The sequence below is a fragment of the Stegodyphus dumicola genome, chromosome 12 (assembly GCF_044657685.1).
Source record: "Stegodyphus dumicola isolate Sdum_Otavi_A_Nest chromosome 12, ASM4465768v1".
NCBI lineage: Eukaryota > Metazoa > Arthropoda > Arachnida > Araneae > Eresidae > Stegodyphus > Stegodyphus dumicola.
The window spans coordinates 62,161,595-62,186,039 of NC_140779.1; positions in this window are offsets into that span (position 1 = coordinate 62,161,595).

Genomic DNA, 24,445 nt, shown 5'->3' on the forward strand with positions numbered 1-24,445 from the left:
ATCATGTGAATATGTTTAAAATTTTGGGAACCTAGGGCTCAAAAGCTAGGGGTGGAAACACGCTAAGAAATACAGTAAAAGATGTTTCTAACACAACAGTTACGTATTACAATGTAAAATAATCGTCTGGGCGCCTCTCAAACTAAAGCTTTTTTCCGTTCTTAATAATTAACACTTTCGTTTCTTATTATGGTTAATGTGAATGATTTTTCAAACAATAACATTGGATTATAAACTTAAAGAGACTACATACTTAATACAGGTCTCTTTTTCCTCAAATCAATACAGTAAGACCCCGCTTATCGCGGGGGATACGTTCCATCAAAGTAGAGCGTAATGCGAAACAGCGCTAAACGAGGCTATCTTTACGTGTAAATATTGGGGTTAGGGGAAGATGGCTAGGAAATTCGTTAGGTATTAAATTTAAAAAGTATGTTTTTTAATAAAAATAAAACCAAACATTTATTTCTTAAAGCCCAAATTAATACCACATTATTATTTCTTGCAAAAATAAAAACAAAATATAAATAACAAAACGAACATTCTTAAAAAAAAACAAATAAAATTCTAAGTCAGTCATATTTAGTTAGCCTTCCGCGTTTTCAGTGTTCTGCCTTTTTGTGACAAAAGCATCTAATGTTGTTTGCCTTTTTCTTTTGCGTTGTTCTCTTAAAAGTTCTTCATAAACGGATAGAGCATCTCTAACACCACGCCTTACTTTTGAGCTCCTGTCAAAATTCGGATCATTTTCAATGAATTGATCCATTATTTCAGTTATGGTAGACAAACTCCTTTTTACAAACGCCATCGAAAGTTCTTTTTGCTCTTCTTCTGAATCACTGCTGTCAACATTTTTGTTTTCTTCTTGTTCAGTTAATTCCTTGAGCTCATCATTAGAAAGACTAGCCGCTGCTTCTTGAATTATTTCTTCGACATCTTCCACATTTACCCCTTCAAAATATGTCTGTACAATACCGAACCAAACAAGAAATACAAGTACACTCTTTCGGATATGTATTTGAAACCTATCGCTGCATAATATTTCGGGGAATCCCCGTATGCTGCGAGCGATTTCGTGGAATCCCCGGGTTGAAATAAAAGAGCACTAAACCGAAACAGCGCTAAACGAAACAGCGTGAAGCGGGGTCTTACTGTATCATTTTTAATTAATGAAATTATGTATTCATGTTTGATTATGCAATCACATTATTATTAAATATTTATATTTGTTCTGATTAAGAATATCACATCATCCAAATGTCTGTGATTAAGTTCTAGTTTAGGGTGCACATACTTCTAATTTCACTCATTCTCCGACGCTAAAATCAAAATGCTCAACCTTATATTTGGTTTCTTTGCATTATCAGCGTTTCTGGGGAAAAGCGGAATGTACAGGTAAAATAAATGATTTTTGGTAACAATATACTGTATCTAAAATAATGTGGTGTTTAAAGTATTCAGTGCATGTATCGATCAAGGTTCGATTTTTTTTTTTTTTTTTTTGATAATTTCATAAAAAGGAAGCCGTTCTTTAAAACCGGAAGAAAAACAGAAAAGCAGGAGATAATATATGGGAGGAAAATTGAACTGTTATGTTTAGCACTCATTTTTATATAATGGAAACCTCGGCGAAGGTTTTAGGAGCAGCAAAAGTTTAAAAATGGGAATCCAGTTTTTCAGATTACTAAATCAAAAAGTAAAGACGTTTTCAGTTAGTTTGAGTAAGAAACTGGGAGCATAAAACCAAACGCACTAAGTTACAAATGTTTTGTTCTCCACGGCTCTTCTGCAATTATTCAAAAACATGATGAGAAACTATACATTAATAGATGAGTTGAAATTTACTAAAGTAAATAGATTTAAATGTCTCAGTATATAAACAAGTTATAAAAGGTATATAATTATAATTAGTAAAAATAAAAGTATAAATTTACTGAAATTATTATTAAATTATTTTGAATCAAATACAAAAGAACTTCGATTATCCGAATGTTCAATTATCGGAATCCTTTTCCCGTTCAATAAAGAGGTTAGTTTTTACAGATTTCGATCATTTAATCAAGTATCCTGGTGGAAGAGGAAAGAAAGACTAAACTGCAGGTTTTTTAACTCTGCCTTTTTTAACTCTACATAAAACAGTTGATTTCAAATATCTATGGATTAAAGTGGCTATTAATGGATTAAAGTTTCTTAAGCCTTATTTAATGCAGCAAACGCGTGGGGACCCCAGGACCCGTTTTCCAGACCCCAGGAGAAGGTTAAAATTTGGCCTACCTTTTTAATTTTATACAATTTTGTTATCGTTCGCTTTGCTAAAGCAATTTAATTTACGTTAAAAACAAAATGATGATTAAAAATTTATTTATATTTAGTTGAAAATAATAAATGTTAAATTTTTTTCAAATATTTTATTTTTTGAATATGCAAAGATGTTCAAATAAGAATGATATAATTTAAAACGAAATAAAATATTTCAGTTACAACCAAATATTTTGTATTATTTTGAAGTACAATTAACAACATTTTGTTCTGATCAAAACCTCATTTAAATGTCCACCTCGACTTCCTACATGAATACATGCAGTAATTCAAGTTGAATGCCATAAATGCATCATTCGATGTTTATTATTAATGCTTCTAGAGCTAGTCGTTTATTCGCATCGATCATTAATTTAAAATAATCCTCCTCCCCCCAAAAAAGTAACCTAAATTAGTTAAATCACAACCTTTAGGAGGCCGACTAACAGTTGCATTTCGTGAAATTATCTTCTTACCAACATTTTTTATGATGCGTCAATAATGGCATTAGCGGTATGACATATGGCACCGTCTTGTTGGATCTCCCCGAAATCAATGTCCTCCAAAAATTTTATCATCAATCGATATCGCTCAACAATCGCTACAACTACATCTCCTACATCGCTTCGAAAATAAATAATGGTCCGATGCTACCACTATGTCATAAGCTACACCATACAATGAACTCTTCCTAATGCAAGTACTTCTTGTGCACCTCTAATGGATTGTTTTCACACCAAAAGTGACAATTTTGTGTAACATATTCGTTCAAGCAGAAATGAACGTCGCACGAGAAAATAACGCATTGCCCAAAATTAAAGTTCTTGAAAATGTATTTAGCCATGATCAATTCTAAAAGGATACGCAACACAATTCAAAACTATACATAAACTATACAAAACTATACTACTCTATACATCGATTAGCCAGACAATTCCTGTATCTGAACCAGTCGCGGATCCATTCGTTTCGGATAACTTAGGTTCTATCGTAATAATTTTAAATACTTATACGCAGTAAATTCTGCATGCATAGTTAAACAAAACGTCTAAAATGTATAATTAAAATTTTAATTAAATATATTTGTAGAGACATTGGGTTAATCGGAAAAGCCCTAGAGATGAAAAATGAGCAACCGCTTTCGCCGGGAATCGAACCACGGACATCTGGAATACCGGCCTAGCGTGCACAACCACTACATCACGAAGGCACGCTAGGAAAGTGGGAGAAATACCTTATATACTTCCCTTTTTAAAGGGTGACTGGGGTTTTTAGGGGACCACCCAGTCGCCAAATCCTGGGTGTGAAGAATCCTCATCCAACACCCTTTTAGTTTGGGCGCCACTGTAGAGACATTAGGTTAATTGGAAAAGCCAGAGAGATGAAAAATGAGCAACCGCCTTCGCCGGGAATCGAACCACGAACCTCTGGAATACCGGCCCAGCGTGCAGAACCACTACACCACGAAGGCACGCTAGGAAAGTGGGAGAAATACCTTATATATTTATTGATTGTGTAGTGTCATTAGACTATATCGATGCTGAAACGTGAAAAACGTGCAGTGCTCTCATCAGGATTCGAAACCCGTGCCTCCCGAATACGCATCCAGTGTACTGTGTAGATTACAAGAGATCTGCCAGTTTAAAAATTAATCTACCAGAAACTCTAGAAAAATAAAATCATGTATTTAAAACAAGTTATTGGAAACAGGAATCCCAGACGGAGAGAAGCAAAATTTGCTGTGGTACTATTACACCACAAATTAATGCCAAGCGTAGTCTTGGATTTATTTACGAAAAGGTTAAATTATTCAAAACATAACTGAATTCAACTTTTAATCAGTGGTTCAAAAACATTACTGGTACATAAGGATTAAAATGTACTGGTGTATAAGGACTGTAACAAATATTTCTCTCAAGAGAAGCAATTTTTTGTTAGCTCAAGAAATACATGAACTGAAAAGAATACACACCTTATAAACGTTTTCCTCGTTGTGTAAAAAAAAAAAAAAAAAAAAAAAAAAAAAAAAAAAAAAAAGGAAAAGGAAAGAAAAAGGGGAAAAACAGATTTTATCAACTAATGCCTAATTAACAATTAAACGGTCTTGAAAAATGAAAGAAAAAGGAGAAAAATAGATTTTATCAACTAATGCCTAATTAACAATTAAACAGTCTTTAATTAGAGGAAGCTAACTATCTGAACAAACATCAACTTGGTTTATATTGTATGAATAGAAATCTGAAAAATAAATAGGGATTTGAAATTAATAAAAATAGTATAACCATTATTTACAATCATATATAATACCGTGTAAAATAAATTCAGAAAATTATTTCCTGTATATTATTTTATTTATATTTTGGCACGTGATTTAATCAGAGATAATTTTAAAAGAATGTTTCCTAAGGTGATTTGGGAAAAACATAGTTCTTAAAATTTTAACAGAGGATTTTTCATTATTTAAAAAACCCTTATTGTTATATTTTGTAATTTTATATATTGATCCTGGCATATTTAAAAAGTATTATTCTTTCTCATTGTAAATTTCCAATGATGAGCTATATTACCTTAGCAGATATACACGATCTCAAGTAATAATCCTAATACTTACCAAAAAGCATGTTTATTAATATTGAGTGTGAGGAACAATCGGATTGAAAAATGGGCTATAAAATGATATATATTCTGTCAGATAAAGCTATTAAAATGAATTAATAACTTACGACTTCCCAATTATTAATTTGAAAAGAAAAAATTCTATTTAATGAAAACTTTTCATTTTTATTATATTTCAAAGCCGTTAATAGAATTAAACAAATAGGATTTCTTTTTAAAAATTTGAAAATCAGATTCCATTGTCCACAATTCAAACAAACACATAAATGGGAGTAATAACGAAATTATTATAATGAAAACAAACAAAAGAAGAACGAAAACCCGGAAACTTTCATTTTGTTCCTTAGCGAACTAGAGAACAATTCAGTCTGAGTTTTGTTGTTTTCTCTTGTTCTCACAGCGTCTCTTTGAAATTAAAAACAGATGAAAATGTGCCTTTCCCCCCTTTATCTGGGCTTGAATGTGAATTTCTAAGTATTTAGAAATCGCCGTGTTTTCCCCAAACAAGCTAAAGAGTGGCAGAGGGAAGGGGAATGTTCTAAATACCTTTTTGTCTTCTTGTTCTTCATTTGCTTTTCTGGAATGGAAGGTAAAAGGAACTCTGGAAGGAAAAAAATTTCATTAGATTTGAATGGAAATGTTCCATCTCTCGTTGCCCAACTTTTCTTTTATTTTTTGTGCAGCTTTCTTAATAATTGAGTTGAGTTGTTCTTTTCTGCGCCAGAAAGACAATAAGCTACGCAATTGCATTTTTAGCTGTTGGAGAATAATGGAACGAATAAGAAGTTCCTCGTTTCGCATTACTTCTTCGTGCACCCTGTTTTATTTATTTATTATTTCTTGTTCTTTGCGTATTTTCGAACACCAATAACAATAACGAGGCCTGATTTTTTATGATTGGAGGGGGGGAGAGAAAAAAGTGCAGCAGCTTAATAATAACAATAAAGTGAAAAATAAAAGGAACAATCTGAAGGAGGGTCGAGGGGTGGCTGTTTACGCGCGAGGAACACAGGAATCGTGGAAAAATCTTTTGAAGTCAACGTGAAATGGAGGGGAGCAGAGATAATCACGTTTTGAGTCCGGGGAGCAAAAATGATTAGTACGACAAATAAAAGTTGGAAACGTTCCGTTCCGTCGAATAATGACTTTTGCAACGATTCGCCGTAATTATGATTTCCGGAACTCCGGAACTCCCTGTCCCGAAGCCATTCGGGAAAAGTAAAAGCGAGACACACTGCAGGAGCGAGCGAGAGAGAAAGATTTATAAGGGCAAAAGCAATATTCAATTATTCCGAGATCGCCAATTACTCAAATTCTAATATGTTAACTACGACTGTGTTTGTGACTAGGCCAGGAGTTTTGTCTCCGTGCGCCTTTGCCCGGCCCCGGGCTATTTGCGCTCTGCCCACCTCTTTATCCTTCCTCAGCCCTCTTGAACACCCCGCCGACCTCCCTCGTCTGCCACGAGCGCAACGAAAAGGAATGATTTTTCTGCTTGAGTGAGAGGGAACATTTTTCGAAAGTGAAACGGCGATAAGCAAAGAAAGAAAGAAAGCTCATTTGGGAGAAGGTTACTAGTAACCGTTTAGACAAATTATGAAAAGTAACCATCAACTTAATTGAGAAACTTTTTATCGTGGGATTTATAGGCTACACTTATTAGCTCACAATTTTTATCAATAGCACGTCCAGATATAGTTCCCGAAACTAAAATGTGGAAGTTTTACTTCGGAATGCATTACTAGTAATCATTTATCGATATAGCGGAACGTTACCTTAAATGAAAGTAATGAATTTTTCAAACTGAGCGTAAAGACATTTATTATGAGACTCTGAGTAATAAGTAAAATAAATGTTGCAGAGTAAATAATAAGTAAAATAAATGTTGCAGAGTAAATAATAAGTAAAATAAATATTGCATATAGAAATAAATAAATTAGTATATATTGTTAATTTAAGTGTAGCTGGTTTCATATTACTGATGAAATTACATTCAGGGAATTTTTAAAGGAAACTTCACCGAGTCTTCTCACGTAATAGTTACCATTTTGCCTTAAGGCATTTTCTCGAAGAACATGCATCATGAGGTTACGATTCACTCTCGCTAACGTTTGCATGACTTAAAAGCCATTTTCAATTAACTTTCAAACTAAAGTAATTGGTATTTTATTGTAGTGTTTGGGATTCAGGCAATAGAAGAGAATAAGAGAAACAAGTAAAACTGGAAATATGTTTCGAATTTTTTTTATGAGATTTACAGCTTTGTCAGAATAAAAATTAGCGAATGCAGAACTTGAAGAATCTAGAAACTAAGGGAAAAAATCACAAGCTCGCAGAAATGGCTAAAAAATACCAGCTTAGAAGCAGGACAGGATTTTGACTTTTAGAGGCCCTAAGCATTTGAAAGATTTTAGCGCCCCCATAAATATTTAAGCTAGTTTTTTTTTCATCCTTTCTATCTCTCTCTCTATGTTTTGATTTAGCTTCACTATACATTCTATGGTAAAACCGACAACGGGAAGCTCTTTGGGACCCCTTTTTCTGAATATTTAAGGACCTTTTCTTGATCCCCTAAGCACGTGCTTATATTGCTCAATGCTTAATCCAGTCCTGCTTAGAAAAAACATCATGAAGCTGAATTTGAAGCTAAAGATGGTTTAAATTTACCCAGCGACATCGAAACTAGTATATTCCAAAGTGTTTGTATAAACTCTTCTATTAAAATAAACCTTCACTTAAGTACAATAAAGAATACTTTTAACATTTAATACTGGGACACCAAAATATCTTTTCCTCCTACTAGCCATAGACTATATTTTTTAAATAGACTATTTCTTTTCTTCTTTAAAATATCTTCCTTTTTTATTCGAGCCCAGCAAATCTAAAAATTAACTGTTTCGCTTCAATTTGGGAATCATGTAAACTTGTGTGATTGATAGAAAAATGTAACTCAAAACTTAGAACATTTCATTTCTCTCCTGTCTGCTACTTGTGCCTTCAGAACGATTTAGAGAAAGCTAGGGATCGTTTGGTCCAATACATGTATCTGCTTTTGGAAATTACAGACTGTTATTTTTGCTTTTACTTCCTTTGTTAATGCATTTAATTTTTAATCAACTTTTATAAGCAAAACCCGTGTTGTGTATTTGTCGAGCATGGACAGCTTCAATGTTTTATGATAAAAACAGAATTTAGAAAAAAAAAAAAAACCATGAAAATGTAAAAAAAAAAATCCTTAAAACCTTTATGCTGGAGAACCATTAATTTGGAAACAATAATTAAATTATAAAAGGAGAAAACAACATAAATCCAAAAATAAATTATTGTTTTAGTAAAAAGTAACGTAGAGTTAAAAACAGGCATTTAAGACTGCTAAAAGAAAAAATAAACATTGGAAATGGAAAATAAAATATTTTAAGCATTTATTTACGATTTTATATTTATTAATAATTATTTACTTAATTATGCTCTATTTTTTTTATCCCCCCCCGAAATCGTACGCTTTGCCAATTGCGAAAAGTTATGATCTCATTCTCTTTGACAGCATAAACTAACGAGACCTAAAAGACAGCGTGAGGAATTGTCCTCAGGTCTTAGTTATGACAGAAGAAGGGTGTAAAGAACCCTTTATTAACCCAATATAATTTCACAGTTGCCGTACTTGGTCGTACATAAAAGCCACCACTTCTGGCTTAACTCTAAGGTAACGATGAACTTAAAATTAAATGCAGTAAGTTTAGTCTAACGGCTCACAGGATAGTGTAACGCGCAGGAAGGCTTTGACTCATAAAAGTCGGCGTAAACAAGTCGAATGGCTAGAAGTTCTCAAAGCCACAGAAATCTAATCGCTGGTAATTCAAGATACCAACATGGCCTTCAACATCAACCGGACTTCGAATTCCATTGAAGGCACTGTACATTCTTCACGTTTCAGCATCGCTATAACCTAATAACTCTACGCAAAAAAAAAAAATATATTTAATTAAAATTTTAACTGCACATCTTAGACTTTTTAATTATGCAGACAGAATTTACCGTATACAAGTATTTAAAATCATCGCAATAGAATCTAAGTTATCCTAAATAATGGAAACCGCGTATAATTCAGATACCGGAATACGCCACCAGATACGGCAAAGAAGTTGGCCTCGTTTTGGGGCTATTGCTCCTGGAAAAACTTCCTAGAAAGATTTTGCTTACGTCGCAAAGCCACTATTAAATTTTAAAAAAGTTAAGTTACTTTATCAGAAAACGAAAATACGGCGTTTGGAAGCTTTAAAGCGGTGTTAATCCAACTCCAGTCTTGAAATGTCCTAATGTCCTAATCCCATTATGCATCCGGTAGGAGGGGCTAGACGTCGAAAGGGAATATTTTCAGAACCCGCACATTTCCAGGAAACCCACGTAGGTAGGTTACCATTTTCACTTACTACAAAGAGTTGAACGCCAAATATCAATTGGTTATAGCTCAGATTGGGATCACGTGATCCTTCAGAAGCAGAACTTTCGTCTGAGTCGTTGATCTCTGCCCGGGACAGAACTCCAGCCGAAAACCAGCGAGGTTTCAAAAAATCCCCCATAGCCGGTACATCGTTTCCGTAGCTAGGTGGGACTTCGCTTCCAGCGGACCTGTTTTTTTCTGGGAATCCTTTGGTTTAAATCAGTGCTACCAGAATCTCGTTTCTCAGAAACGTCCCGTCTAGCAAGGACTGTCGCTAGATATGATAGCTTCTTTAACCAGACGGCAAATTAGAAATCTCGGTAGATGCATTGGATTTTGCGGTTCGAGCCGTGCTTATGCAACAGCCAGTTGCTTGTTTCAGAAAAACACTTTATTAACCCAACTCGAAAAAATTACGCCGCTAACGAAAAGGAGACGTTATCAGTCCTTTTAGCGGAAAAGAAATTTCAAGTGTATTTTGGGAAAGCTCCAGTTACCGTGTATACCGACCATGTGGTCATCTTTCGTTTGTATTCTGGGAAGAATACAAACTCATATTAAGGGCTCTTAAATTACAACCATACAATTTAATCTTTAAACATGAAAAATGTAGAGGATACTCTACAAAGAATTAAACTAGATAGCGAGGGGAAAGAAGCAAAATATGCAATACTTACTTAAAATCTTTTAGATTCTCGAGAAACAATTACCTCATGAGTACAGAAAGTCCAGGAATTTTTTTAAATATTTATGCATACTTATAGGACTCTGATCATTTTGAATACTATGGTATGATGGACATTAGAAACAGAACTGAAAATTATGAAATCATTAACAATCTCTTGTTCTATTCCAAATACCTAATAAGTTTGAAAATAACTATTATTAAACAACGCGTTGAATTATAATCTATAGTTTAAATAAGAATATTTTTTTCACCCTCACACATCATGTTGTCCCCCATCTTTTATACCAAGAAGGAATCAACAACATTATGACAGCGGTTTGTAAGGAATTAGAGATTATTCCATCCATGCTTCCTTATGATATAGTGGATCAAACAGAAGGTTTTGGGTTCAGTGCCAGGAAAGACTTCAGTTGAGATCTCAGTATTACTGCTCTGATAAATCTCACTATTTTATACTGTCAACTAGTGTGCTTTTGTTATTAAATTCAGCATTTTAAATTCAGCAAGTCACAATATTATCTAGAATCTTTGACAACCATTTACATCCAAGTAATTCTATATCTCTATGAAATTATTCATCTAAGATCGAGCATTGTGCTACTTAAAAAAAGAACCAATACTACTTAAACGTAAGCAAATACTGCAAAGTCATTAAACTTTTGCCCTGAAGAATTAGTCGTAACTCAATCCTGAAAACCTACCCGTACCTGAATCCTGAAAATTTAGCCTTATTATACATGGGAATGGAAACTGAAATCATTAAATTTTTGGCTGTTGCGTTTACCTTGTAGGATTTATATTAATTAATTGGTTATTGCCATTTGGATCTTTAACTTCCTTTTTCAGTAGCCCTAACCAGAATGAAATTTAGTTGTTGCATATCCAATTCGAGGATTTGGATGTTTTAGCATTACAGCTTCTTGCAGCTTTGCACTGTAGTCACGTATTATCACCAGCTGTGTCAAAGTTATTCCGGCTTTAGCAACCTTGCTAGCCGATGTTTAAATACGCGCCGTTAATTACTTGAGTCAACTCGGGCAGACTATTTTGAGCATAGTCTTAAACTACGTCAGTTAAATTTCAGTTTAACTTCTTATGTTATTTTAAGAATCCGCAAATAGCGCAATCACATTCTGTAGCATAAGCTGTGTCTTCTGTTAATTTAAAGAGTTCAATAAAAGGTTATCTTATCTATCTAAGATTTAGTCGTCTCATTTCAGGCTAAAGCAATAACTGGCTTGTCAGTCTAGTCAAGGACACTCAGCTAAGATTTTGTGCAAGTAGTATCCTATGACCTAAAATTGTACATTACAGATATCAAAAATGGCTTTAATACTACATCCATTTTACATTCTTCTTCAAAAGGGAGAGACTAAAGGAGAAAGCAAGACTCAACCAAACTCACTATAGTGTTGATGAGTTACTGTTTACTACCGCATTTCAATTAGGTGCTATGTAAAGCCTGCGGGTTCTTTAAGAGAATGCCCTTTAAAAGAATCGAATGCCAGATCTCATACTTGTAAGGTAGATATACGAACCATACTATACGGGAGGAATGTTTTTAATTCTTTACAAAATTACAAGGTCACTTGACAGGAATGCCTCCAATTCATTAAAACATGTTTCAACCAAACGTTTCAGCTTCTAAACTGATATTTATATCGATTTGAATCCAAATAGAAATCGAGGAACTCTTTCTTCAAACACCGGATCAATAAATTAATATCAAAGAATCAATTAAATTTCACAGATAAAATTATATCAGAAAAGAACGAATTTATTTTAAAGCTTTCAGTTAAAAGTCTTACCTGAAATTCTAAAATAAAAACATCTCTAGCTTTTACAAGTACTGTAGTCTATGCAATCATATATGAGAGATTTAGGGTCTAAAAATGCATTAAAATAATGCATTTTTAGCATTAGCATAATGCATTATTTTAATGCATTTTCTTTTTCTTTTTCCTAAGATAAATTTATACTATTGGATTTCCTGGTTAGCTTACTAGATTACATGTCATGAATAATAATGAAAATAAAATGAAAGTTGCTATTCAAAGAAAAAACAATACTGTTGCACAATTTCTAACGAAGTTTTATTTTCTATTCTTAAGAGGTTAATCTTCAATTGGAAGTTAAACTGTTGCGACTATCGGCGACCTTTAGACATAATTAGCGACAAATGTTTTCTTTCCGTAATAAAGGAAGCTAGAATATTTTATTAATAATTCTCTTTCAAATTATCGAGAAACAAATATTCCGTCAGTAGTTTCTAAATCTCTTGTTTCCAAATAAAGATTAACCCTTAAAAGGCAATAAGCAATGAAATCTTGAGAGTCAAAAGCAGTAAAATGTACCCCACCTCATTGAGCAATAAATAATCAATGCAGTCTACCTAAAATAAGTAATAATCAATGAAGTCAGTTCCCATTGCAAGTCAATAAGCTATAAAATCCAAAACTAAAACATCATGTTAAACTTAATTTTGATAAATACATTTATGTGTATTTTAAAGTAAAATTTCCATTGTGCTTTAATAATCTGCTCGTGACATATATTCAATTATATGTAAATGTAGTTACCTAATAATGGTATGTTTACAGCAAAATGTTGCAATGATATGGAATAGAATTAACATAATATCTTTTTGCAGTTTCTATAGTGTAATCAAGTTAAGTATTAAAATATACTTTTATTACGTTAGATTACCTGCATACATTTGGATAATGATAAAATATATTATAAGGTATTTCTCCCGCCTACTTAGCGTGCCTTCGTAGTGTAGTGATCTGCACGCTGGGGCGTATTCTCTAGGTCCGTGGTTCGATTCCCGCCGAAGGCGTTGCTAATTTTTCATATCTCCTGCTTCCAAAAGATACCTAATGGCTCTACAGTATATGTTTTATTCTCTACTGTTTTAGAAGATAACTAATAGCAACAACAATATTGCCTTGTATCTCAAATACTACATTTAATTTAATAATGTAATTTCATAATTGTTGCTCTTGTGTTATACTCATCAATTTTCCATTTAAAATTTTAAAGTATTCGAACATTCCAATTAATTAATTTAATCTTGTTAAGTACTTAGTGATAAAATTACTAAACTTGTTTAATATTCGTTTCAAATTTTGAAAACTACAGTTGCACTTGTAAATTGGATGTAAAAGTCTTTGTGTAGTGCGTCAGTATTTCTAACAAAACTATCTACAACGGTAAAAATTTCAAAAGGAAAGAAGCGATTAATTGAAGAAGGATGTATGAATTGATGTCCCAAGCAATTATCAAATTCAAGCATTTTCGCACTTTGATCTGTATTTTATTTGTGTCTATTGTTAATAATTATTCCAAGATTACAATATCAAACATGTATCTTGTATGTCTACATTCTGTTTAAAGAATACATCCTCTTAATACAGGTCCCTCAGCTGCCGAGCGGTAAAGTTTCTGAACACTGGTAGCTTGGTCTGAGTTTGACTCCCGCGAACGGATAGGCTGCACGATCTTTAAAGATTGATCCAAAGGGGCTTTGTTCCTGAGGGACTATTGTTTTCGTTTTACGATTTTGGGTCGAATCGCTCTGAATGTCCGTTTCACTTTTCAGACTATTGCTACCAAATATTATCGCCCTGTATTATATTTGAAGAAATTAAATAATGAAGAATTTGCATAAATGTATGTATGTTTCCTCGCATTGTGATAAAACAACGGTACCTAGTGCCATCAAATTTTGAATAACGTAATCTTTCACCGAATATGCGCATCTGATAGCTCTAAATTGGAATTTGTTTTATTATCGATTTCATACTGTGTAAAACTTAATAAAACGAATTTTTGGTTAACAAATTCAAGGATTTTAAAGCGAGCAATGGCAACGTTGTACAGAAAAAAAATATTTTTATCTCCACCGCGCGAGACTGTGTATCCGAAATTCTAAAGATGTGCTCATTTTAAAATTATTTTGCGATGTTACTGTTGTACTGAATTGTATGGTTCGACTATATAGAACATAATATTTAATAAATAAATGTAACACACAAAAAGTTTTTAAAAAATGGCTCTTTACACGTAATTTAAAATCTAAAACCTTCCAGATTTTTAATTTTTTTTATTGTAAATTGAATGTGCTAATTAATCAAGCTATGCTAGAGCATACACTGGGTAAATATATAACTCCCTGGAAAGTAGATCCATTCACGCTAAATCAACTTTGCTCAATGTTCAGCTGTACATTGTTCATAAATTTGCAATATACAGGAAACTAACTTTTCAACTAATGCAGTTTTTTAAAGCGCAGTCATATTTACAACAGTTAAGTGACAAGAAATCATCAAAGGGTAGTTGCTAAATTTAAAATTCAGCTTTTTAATTAATTTAATAACATGGCCATAAACATTAAGCATTGGGGTATTAAATTACTGCGTCCGAACTCTGATGAACATACAGATAGCAACAATAAAGCAAAAAAATATTCCGGAGACATTTTTAGCAACGGATTGAGAAAAATGATTTCTAAAGTTCGTCCAGTTACATCTGGGATAAAAATGAAATGATCGCGGCAACACTGCATTTCGTATGACGAATCGCATCCCAGTGGTAAACTATTTCTCATCCAGTTTGTACCACTGACTGGGTAGTACCAGTACTGGACATTTCAACACATGAAGCTGCATTCCATCTATCTCGATTTCTCATATTGAACGACGTTCTGGAGATATTGCAAGTGAAAAAACGACAAAAAAAATAAATCCCAGAAAGAAATTGAATTCGATAACGCCCTCCGTGGCGCGGACATCGAAATAGCCAAAAGAAGAAGGAAAAAAATGGCCAAGAAATATACGTCCATATTTCCTGTTTGCTCGGCTAGTACGCTTTTATTTTATATATATATTTGCTCTCCTCTCCCTCCCTCACATCGTCTTCCTTCCATTTCGATCTCAGGGTAGCGAAAAGCATGTCACAATGTCTGTCTTGTTTCACATGCGACTGTCCTTCCATCCAGCTTCTTTTCTTGGCTTTCTTTTTTCTCTTTTTTTCCCTCCTTCTCCTTCTGAGAGACTTTTTCTTCTTTTTTTCTTTCCGGTGAATCAATAACCCCCTGCTGCTGTACTTCAGCCCCCCATCTTTTTGCTAGATGTCCGTATTGGCGACGATGGGGTGGTGGTAGATGTACCAGTGACCTCCAGGCTAGCATAGGATCGGTTTGTAGAAGGCCTAACCTTTGCCATGCATGAGACGAAGAGAGTACACTACCGATGTCAAAAGTAAACTAACAAACCAAGAGACTGGAAAAGTGTTTGTGCTTGTATTATTTCCTTATTTCTTTTTTCACTTAGGTCGACGATTTTTCCTTCAAGCGGAGGTTCCATGGTTAGGTAATTTCAAATTGCAGATCAAAGAAATAAAAACAAATATGTAAAGAAAAGCCTCTGTATGCTTTCTACAGAAAGGGCTTTTTATATATTCTGATATTATTTTTACTGGCGTTTCCGGAAAACAAGTCTGGTATCTGCAAATTCTTTCAGTTAATAACTTAATTTGAAAGCGATTATACTCAGAGTTTTATTGCTTATCTAAATATTTCTTTTAAATTACGTTGCTAAATAATAACATATTTGATTTGTAATTCTAAACTCCTTCTTAAGATGCTCTGCCGAAGAAAGTTGTGCTCCCTGACATGTCTGAATAGTTTGGAGAAGGAGATATAACTTGAAACGGTTCCTGGTGTTCTTCCAGCATTTCTCGATTTCTTCTTCAGCGAACCAAGAATTCTAATTAGTTACGTTTATCAAATTTAATTATTTGATTTTAAGATTAACCAATTAAATGTAAATTAAACTTGTGAGGATTCATTTATGTTGACTAAAAGTTAATTCTGAGTAAAAGCAACTTCGAGTTAAACAACCTATCACTCTTCTTTTCACCCACGCTTTTCATGCCAGAATGTAAATTAGATAGCGCACTTTTATTCAGATTAAGGAAAACGAAGTGCTAGTTAAACAGAGGTTTTGCATATTGATTTTAGAGGATGTTATGCCTCTTGAAGCTATGTTGTTACCGCGACTAAATAGCGATTTGATTCTGTGGCGTTGAATGCTTCTAGCCATTAAGCTTCTCTTACTGGTTCCTGCAAGACAAAGCCTTTCTGCGTGTTTACTTTACCCTGTGAGCCGTAAGGCTAGTGTAAATTACATTTTAGTTTAAGTCCAAAATTACGTGTTTTAAGTTAAGCAAGAAGTAAGCAAATTGGTTAGTTTGACAATGGGTTTACATAGGTCAACATTACTTGTTGGCTTATGTTAACGCAATTGAAATCTTTGTGATCAAATAAAAGGACTATTTACATCTTTTCTGCCTACAGTTAAAGAGACTGGAATAGTCCCTCTACAATATTTCTTAGAGCTTGTGAGTTTATGTTACCCAAGCATACCTGACGACAAACTTTAATTTCTGTTTTTCAGAAATAAAAAACGATAAAATAAAATAATGATATCTTATCTCGTATTCAGTCAATATAATTTTACTATAATCAGATTAGCTTAAATATCAATGGTAGAGTGGCATGAGATTAATTCTACGTAAATTTTCACGAGCTCGTTCAAATCCCTTCAAGTTAACTTTTTTTTATATGTGTATCTAATACGGTACATGATATTGGTCAATAGGAACAGTTGACAACGAATCTTTATGTTAACACCAAGAAATTCTAACCTGACTAACATGAAATGTAGAGTATTACTTTTGTAAATGTAAACTAAGTACTAACTACTTGTTATTTCTATTACGTAACAGCTTTGAGAACTGTGATATTATGGTGGTTAAATTTGAAACTTCTAAGTTTTGTTAAACAATTTTTTATTTTTTTTTTAAACTGTATGATGTATTTTAGGATTTTGTTTTTAATATAGCGAAGTTTTTTTTTTTTTATTTTCGTCATGTGTTACTTTGTTGCAAAGTACCAATTAAATATTTCTTTACAGGTACATTTATTCATCCTAAAACGTTATTTATCTCCAGATTTATTTGTTATTTTAAATGGTTTATAAACTTAATTAAATCAGTACTAATTTTCGGTGCACCGAGACTTGGCTTAAGTACTTCTCTGTTTGAGATAGAAATTAAAATTACTACTCAGAGCGTACTAAAATGTTTCCTGAGATGAGCTCCCGCTGTTCTTTTCGCACTTAAATAATTTAATATGTGACATAATTATGCATCGCATAAAATTCTAAGAGCTGGGAACCATGAAATATAGGAAGCTGTTTTAAAAGAAAGCAGTCGTTTATGAGAAGTTTTGTGAACAATATCTAATATCTACTAATTAAAACCAGAAAAAATATATCTTGCGAAACAAAATAATCAAAAGAAAGAAATCTGACTTTAATAATAAAAACATATATTAATTACATTCAAAAATCAGGGAGTTTATTTGCATAAAATTTTATTCAAATGACACAATTTCATTTAGTAAATTTGAATTGAATTTCAAATTTAAAATTTTATTTGACAAATTTATATTTTAGATTTTAAATCATATTTAATATGTTTTTTTCTAATAAAAATTGCTGTGATTTAAGAAAAATTATGTCCTTAATAAATCCAGAAACTAAGTATTTGCCTTGTAACGTTCTGGTAAAAATTTTAGATTCTAGTTACGTTAATATTATGTAAATTAAGAAAATGTTCAATTAAATACGCTAAAATCAATTTTAATTGCATAGTTTTAATTGTGCGGAATAAAAATTTTAAATGCCATATTTTTATCAATCACAATTGTTCATGAGCGACTTGAAATCTTTGACTATTAATAATGTGAGATTTAATCAACATTTACGAAGAGATCTTTAACCGAATCAACCATAATCAAAAGTCCTTTCCCTACTGTCGGTCGGTTCTATTGGTTTTTAAAATTCTATTAATATTTCAATACAGCTCACTTAGGGGTTGTCTGCTATTTTGTTTTTAGCTGCATATGATCAAGAATATAATGTTTTCTAAAAACTTTTAGCCCAAAGGGGCGGTAGCCTAGAAGAGATGCTAGTCTTCAAATAGCATTTTCTGGTGTTTCACTATAAACGGAAAATCACTTTTTAAATTGTTTCCACCAAATACTATCGCCCTGTATATTACTTTTAAAGAAATTATATAATTAAGAGTCTGCATAAATGTATGCATGTTTTTCGCAATGTTAAAAAACGACGGTATCTAGTCTATCATATCTTGAATAATGTAATCCTCTACTCGAACATGGGCACCTGGACTCCCGAAATATGAATTTCTAATTTCTTTTATTACCTATTTCATATTTTATAAAACTTAAATGAATTTTTTATTAACAAACTCAACGATCTCAAAGCGAACAATGGCAACGCTTTACGGAAAAACATTTTAATCTCTAGCGCCCGAGACTGTCTATTGGGAATTCTAAAGATATGCTGCTTTTAAATATTTTGTGATATTGCTGTTGAATTGAATTTTATGTGGCTTAAGTGAAAAGAACATGATATTTGATAAATAAAGGTAACATACAAAACGTTGAAAAAACGCCCTTTTGGGCGTAATATAAAATCAGGTTTTTTTTTTTTTTTTTGTTTTGTTTTATGTTTTTATTGTAATCATGTCCTTCGGAAATACAATTATTTTTTAATTTTTGGTACATCTAATTTAAAGCGAGTGCTTTAAAATGTTTTTAATGCATTTTGTTTTACACTTTTCCTCCTATTTGATGGGAAAATAAGAAAGACAACATGCACTGCCTATAAAAGTATGAAAATTATTTCTTTGATAGCGTAGTAATAGAAAGCACGTGGCATCCTCAACTGAGTTTTCAGATCTTACTCATAAAAAATTAGATACAATTAATTCATCCAAATTTCTGTTTGATGTAGAAATCCAATTTTATATTCTTAAAAATTCAGAAAATTGCTAAACAATGAAAGATTTTTCTTCGGATTTATAAAGGAATAATTGTTAACAACCGCAGGGGAATAAATCAAAATTAAACAGTTTTTGGAAAACTTCCAAATTTAAATAAATTTTATTAAAATTTCCAAAACATTTCATTTCAAAGACATTTTTTTTTTTGGTCTAATTCATGATTTCAAAATGGAAATTTTGCGGTAATTAGTTTTGCTGTTAAGCAAGTATATGTGAGGCAAGTATATGCAAAGTTCAAAGACTTTTTTTTTTTTTTTTTTTTTTTTTTTTAAAGATTTACAAACAGAAAAATTTTGAAACTTTTTGCCGGAAAATTTTGAAAACGTTACTTCAAAAATTGCTTCAAAAATTTATACACATTTCTTTAAAGCTATATTGAAATTGTATTGTCATCTCGAATACATATGTGTGAAACTTTCAAGAAAATCGGGGTGGTAGAAGGGGATTAAAAATTAATTTTAAGATTAAATCCAAGCAAACATTTTTCCCCCAAAGAGTAAGGAATTTAAATTAAATAAAGTGCTGTGCAAAAATATTCATTATTGTACAGCTGTGCAGTAATGAATATTAAAAATAAAAGCTGTGCAAAAATATTCATTATTTCTTCTATTGGCAGTATCATCTGATTTTCTTTTTATCTTCTCTCATACTGTAAGGATCTTAAGTTTTACTAACCTTTATTTTATTTTAAATCTTTACTATCACTTCTTATTTTCTACTTCTGGCCAGAATTATAAGCGTTAACGTATTTATGCAAAGTTTGTCTGGCGAACGCCAAGTATTTAAGTTGTGGCTTTTTGCCAAGCGAGAGAGAGGAAGCAGTTAGTCGAAGCAGGCCGCTTACCTTAGAAGTTTTACTCAGTTGCTGGCTGCCTTCCAGGCCAGAGGTTTAATCCTCTTGATAACTTTAAACGTATTGTAGTGTTCACAGTTCTCTGTACTACATACGGCTTCCTGTTAATATAAGGCCAATCTTCCACGTTTATTATTTCAAAGTCAAATTAGAGTTTAGTTTTATTTTTATATTTTTACGTTTAGACCACAAGTAGTGGGTCTTTGTATTCCGAAGTACGGAAGTTATTGTAAATAGAGAAAAATAAAGGGTTTTGTATACCCTTCTTGTGTATCCTGTCTACTTCCCACAGTTATTGAACATAGCTTTAGTAAGCTCTCTGTTCCCAGTCAGGTCCTTGCATGTTCCCGAAGAAAGTAAGACGGAAGATTGAACCTGATAATACATTCTCATACATCTCATACATTTCTTCTTTTTATCTTCTCTATACTTCTCATACTACATCTTTCATTTTACAAAACATTTAAAATAGCGTTTTAAATGTTTTTCTGTATTTATTTTAATTCATTATACACGTATTTCATTTGACTGCTATTTTGTAAGCAATATTCCTGATTATAACCCAGCAGGGTTCAAAACAATTTCGATTTAGACATTAAGACCTAAAATATTAATGTTTCTCTGAGAAAGGAATTAGAAATCATGTAGCATTTCATATGATGTTGCATTTATTTAGCCCTCGAATTATCCACGGATTTGGCCCTAAAACCGCAAATTTCCGAAAACCTTTTTAAAAAGCATATTTTCTTAACTGTAATTTTAAAAACTTCCTCGCAATTTGTGCCCTATGATTTTTGCATTTCGATACCTTATCTTGATGGTTTAAGCACTTTACACTATGCTCATGAGAATCCTTATATGTTTTCGATGACTACAACCAAAGAAAGTACTGTTATTTCAGCTTTATAACTCATGGCTTGGGAAGTACATTTCTCACGGTGCGAATTTCCACAATTATATACGCGAATTTCTTGGCGTATACCCTGATTTCGTAAATATCAGACTTTTAGTCAACTGTCGAATAAATCTGAGAATTTCGAATCTCGAGTACAATTTTTAAAAATATCTTTTATAATGGTTAAATTCTTTTTATATTTGAATCATTTCTTTGTTATTTTCCGACAAGGATTTCGTAAAAATACTTTGCAAAGTAATCCTTGTCGAAAATTCAAACCAAAACCTTGAATTATTTTAAGTTTTTCTCGACGTCAGGAATATGAGAAAAGGTCGCTTTCTGTAGTTATATAAAGCTTACATTACATTCATTCACGTGGATACGTCGAAAATAAATTTCGCTGTCAAATAATCCTTTAAAAGTATCTGATGTTGACACCACATGACTTCCTTGTATACGGCCTATTAAATTATACACATTTTTTGCTGCATTTCATATCAACTTATTTCCTCGAATATTTCTCATACAATCAATTTCTCACTTCGCAGCAAGGAAAATCTCAAAACATCTTCATTAAAAATTGTAAAATACAGAAAAAACGAAAAACACCAAATACAATTAAAAACAGTTAGAAGATATTTTTTGCAGTTAAAAATAGTTTTTACGTCAAAACAAACATTTCTAGCAGCGGGTAGGAAAACAGAATTTTTGGTGCACAAAATTGAAAGTCTACGTTTGCTCCCACTCCACAAAAAGACTCTGAACTTGGTGTGCAAAATGACTTAATTTACTATTCTACTACGAATTTCAAATGCAAACTAATGGCGACCTCGTTTGGCTTAGTAAAACTTAAACTGTTAAATTGTTGATAATTCTAAAATTACTGCACGCAGATTAACTAAAGGCATAAAACCCTTACCGGAACATAAGAACAACATAATTCAATCACCTTTAAAGCAAAAAATGCATAATTTACCATTAACTAAGATTAAGAAAACTGAGCTCACCGAACCGGTAACAGTGTGAGTGTATATATCTATATATGATTTGTGCGGCCAATTGCAATCAAAAAGGGAGGAGCACAACTACATGTTATAGCAGCTCCATACACAAATGTTCAGCGTTCTAAAGCTGTTTATTTTTTAGTTACTCGAAACACACACACACTGCAGACGAAACGAAAAAATCTCTTCTTAATTCAATTTAAATCCATTTTACAATCCGTTTTTTTTTTTTTTTTTTTTTTTTTTTTAAGAGTCCTTCGTTCTGTCCATACGTATAGATGTCACTAAAAAATATCGTTTAAATGAATTCGAGAGCAGTCAAAATGGATATTTTCGTTGAAATATGATACCCGAAATTGTTCGCTATTACAATACATACTTTACTTCGCACAAGGAAGTAAAAAGGTAACAGAAGTCCTGCTTACTAAAGAAATTCTGAGTATGCACAATATAACAAAAGAAATCAATGCCTAATTAAATTTTGATCTTAATCAGAAATAAAAGCATTAAATGCAGTTAAAGAATTTGATTCGTTTGTAAATGTAAAAACTCAAAACGTCTTTATTAAAAATTGCAAAATACAGAAAAACATAAAACACCAAATACAATTAAAATTTTTTTTACAATTCAATTTAGAGTTACTACGGCAAAACAAGCATTTCTGCCAGGCAGTGGCAGATTTTTTCGGTGCACAAAACGTTTACTTTTGGGCCCACTCTGAAAAAAGACACTTAACTTGGTGCGTAGACTACAACTTAATTCCTTATTCTACTAAGAATTTCAAATGTAAACAAATGGCGGCTTCGTTAGGCTTAGTAAAACTTAAATATTTAAATTGTTGATAATTCGAAAATTATTTGAATGTAATTTGTAAATGTAAATTTTATTTGGAAATGTACAATTATTTCGTTATGCATTAGTTATGTGAGCTTTTGATCCATTTTTCGTAAATATTGCAAAATTCTTAGGGTTAATAGTCAATGTTGCGAAAATGTTCCAAATTTTTGCTCCTTAAACCTTTATCACCCAGCAAATTTTACTCGCTTTTTCCTTTATCAAAATTACTCCCTGGTCATTATCAAACTAAAACTTTGCATCAGTATGTACAGTTATTATAATAACACACTATCATCTCTTGCACTTCGTCAGGAACTCGTTTCCATGAGACTAACAGTTATGTCCAGTAAAAAATCTCCTTTTATTCGGTGCGCGTTGCATTTTATATTCGTGTACAATGGAATATTTACTTCTGACCTTGTGACATTAGGACTTGGCTGGATGGAACATTCCTGACCTTCCATCGCATGGTATTTTTTCCAAAACCAATGTCGAACTGTCCACACGCATGTAGAACACGAGACTTTACTCTTACGCTAAGTGATTTCATAAGCAACATGATAAAGAACACATAGCAACACGAGATAGCGTTAACACGATAGATTTCAGAGCGTAGCTGGTCTGCAACTATTTTGATATGCACTTTTAATTTGATTATATTTAGTAGAAGTAGTTTGAATTCATTAAAGTTATAAAAAATAAATTTCTCATTTTCGGCTCTGTAGATGTAGGTCAGCTACATTGGGAAATCTATGACAATTACAACTCTATATTATGTTGCTAACGCTATTTTGTGCTGCTTTGCGCTATATCGTATTGGTAATGAGGCCGTCTAGTGTGAGAGTAAACAATAATAATTCGCGTTCTTTACATTACCCTTGCACTAATTTTCTAGTTCTTGGTAAAGCGTTAGATAAAGTCCAGAATTTCTGGACCTCTAAATCCCCAGCTAATGTCACGTATAATTTATATATATATATGTATATATATACATATTGGTATATTGCCTGTTTTTGACTGTAAGTACCATTTTTTCCCTTATCTGATTATCAGGACTTAAAAACTACTCAACTACATGTCCGTTTTAAGCGGTTTAAAGAAGGCCAGTAGACATGAATTTGAAAACTAACTTGAATAAATACTAAAATTATAATACCATTAACTTGCTTGATAAATATTACTAAATATCAAAATAGTAATACCAGTACTATATCGAACTTTGAAAAGCTGAGTCGTTCTTTGGAACTAATAAGAGTAATATTTTTGTGTGGAAAATTTCCCAAGAAAATATGTTACGATTCCCCTTCCTTATTCCAGTTCTCATTCCAGTTCAGTTTTACAGTTATGTTTTCTTCTTTATATGCAGTTTTTAAGGTTTTTGTGCGTGTCTGTCGATCTTTTACTACCTAATACTGATCTTTCAGACTGAAATTTGTGAACATCTTTCTTATAACTAGAATAAAATATATTTGAAAATGTGCAATTCGAGGAGTAGCTATATAAGAGCATAGTCTGCAGAGAACGACAAATAATTCGATATTGACGTTTTTTGATTGAGCAAAATTGCGAAAGGGAAGAAAGAATTATCGGAAAAAATTTAAATAATTTCAATTTCTTTTTTCGCTGACAAAATTTATCTTGGCAGCTGTAGACCCAAGATGATAATCAAGCCGAAGCGATCGATAAATAACAACAAAAAGAAGCCATAGATTCATAGATTTCAAAAGAGAATAAAAAAAAGAATAAATAAAAGTTGCGCCATTTCGCGACTCTTCATTTTATGAACCGCAGCAGCGAATAATGATCGAACTCATCCATTCCCTCCTACCCCATTCCCCCCTTCACCAACAAGAACAAAATCTTCATCAAAAATTGCTTC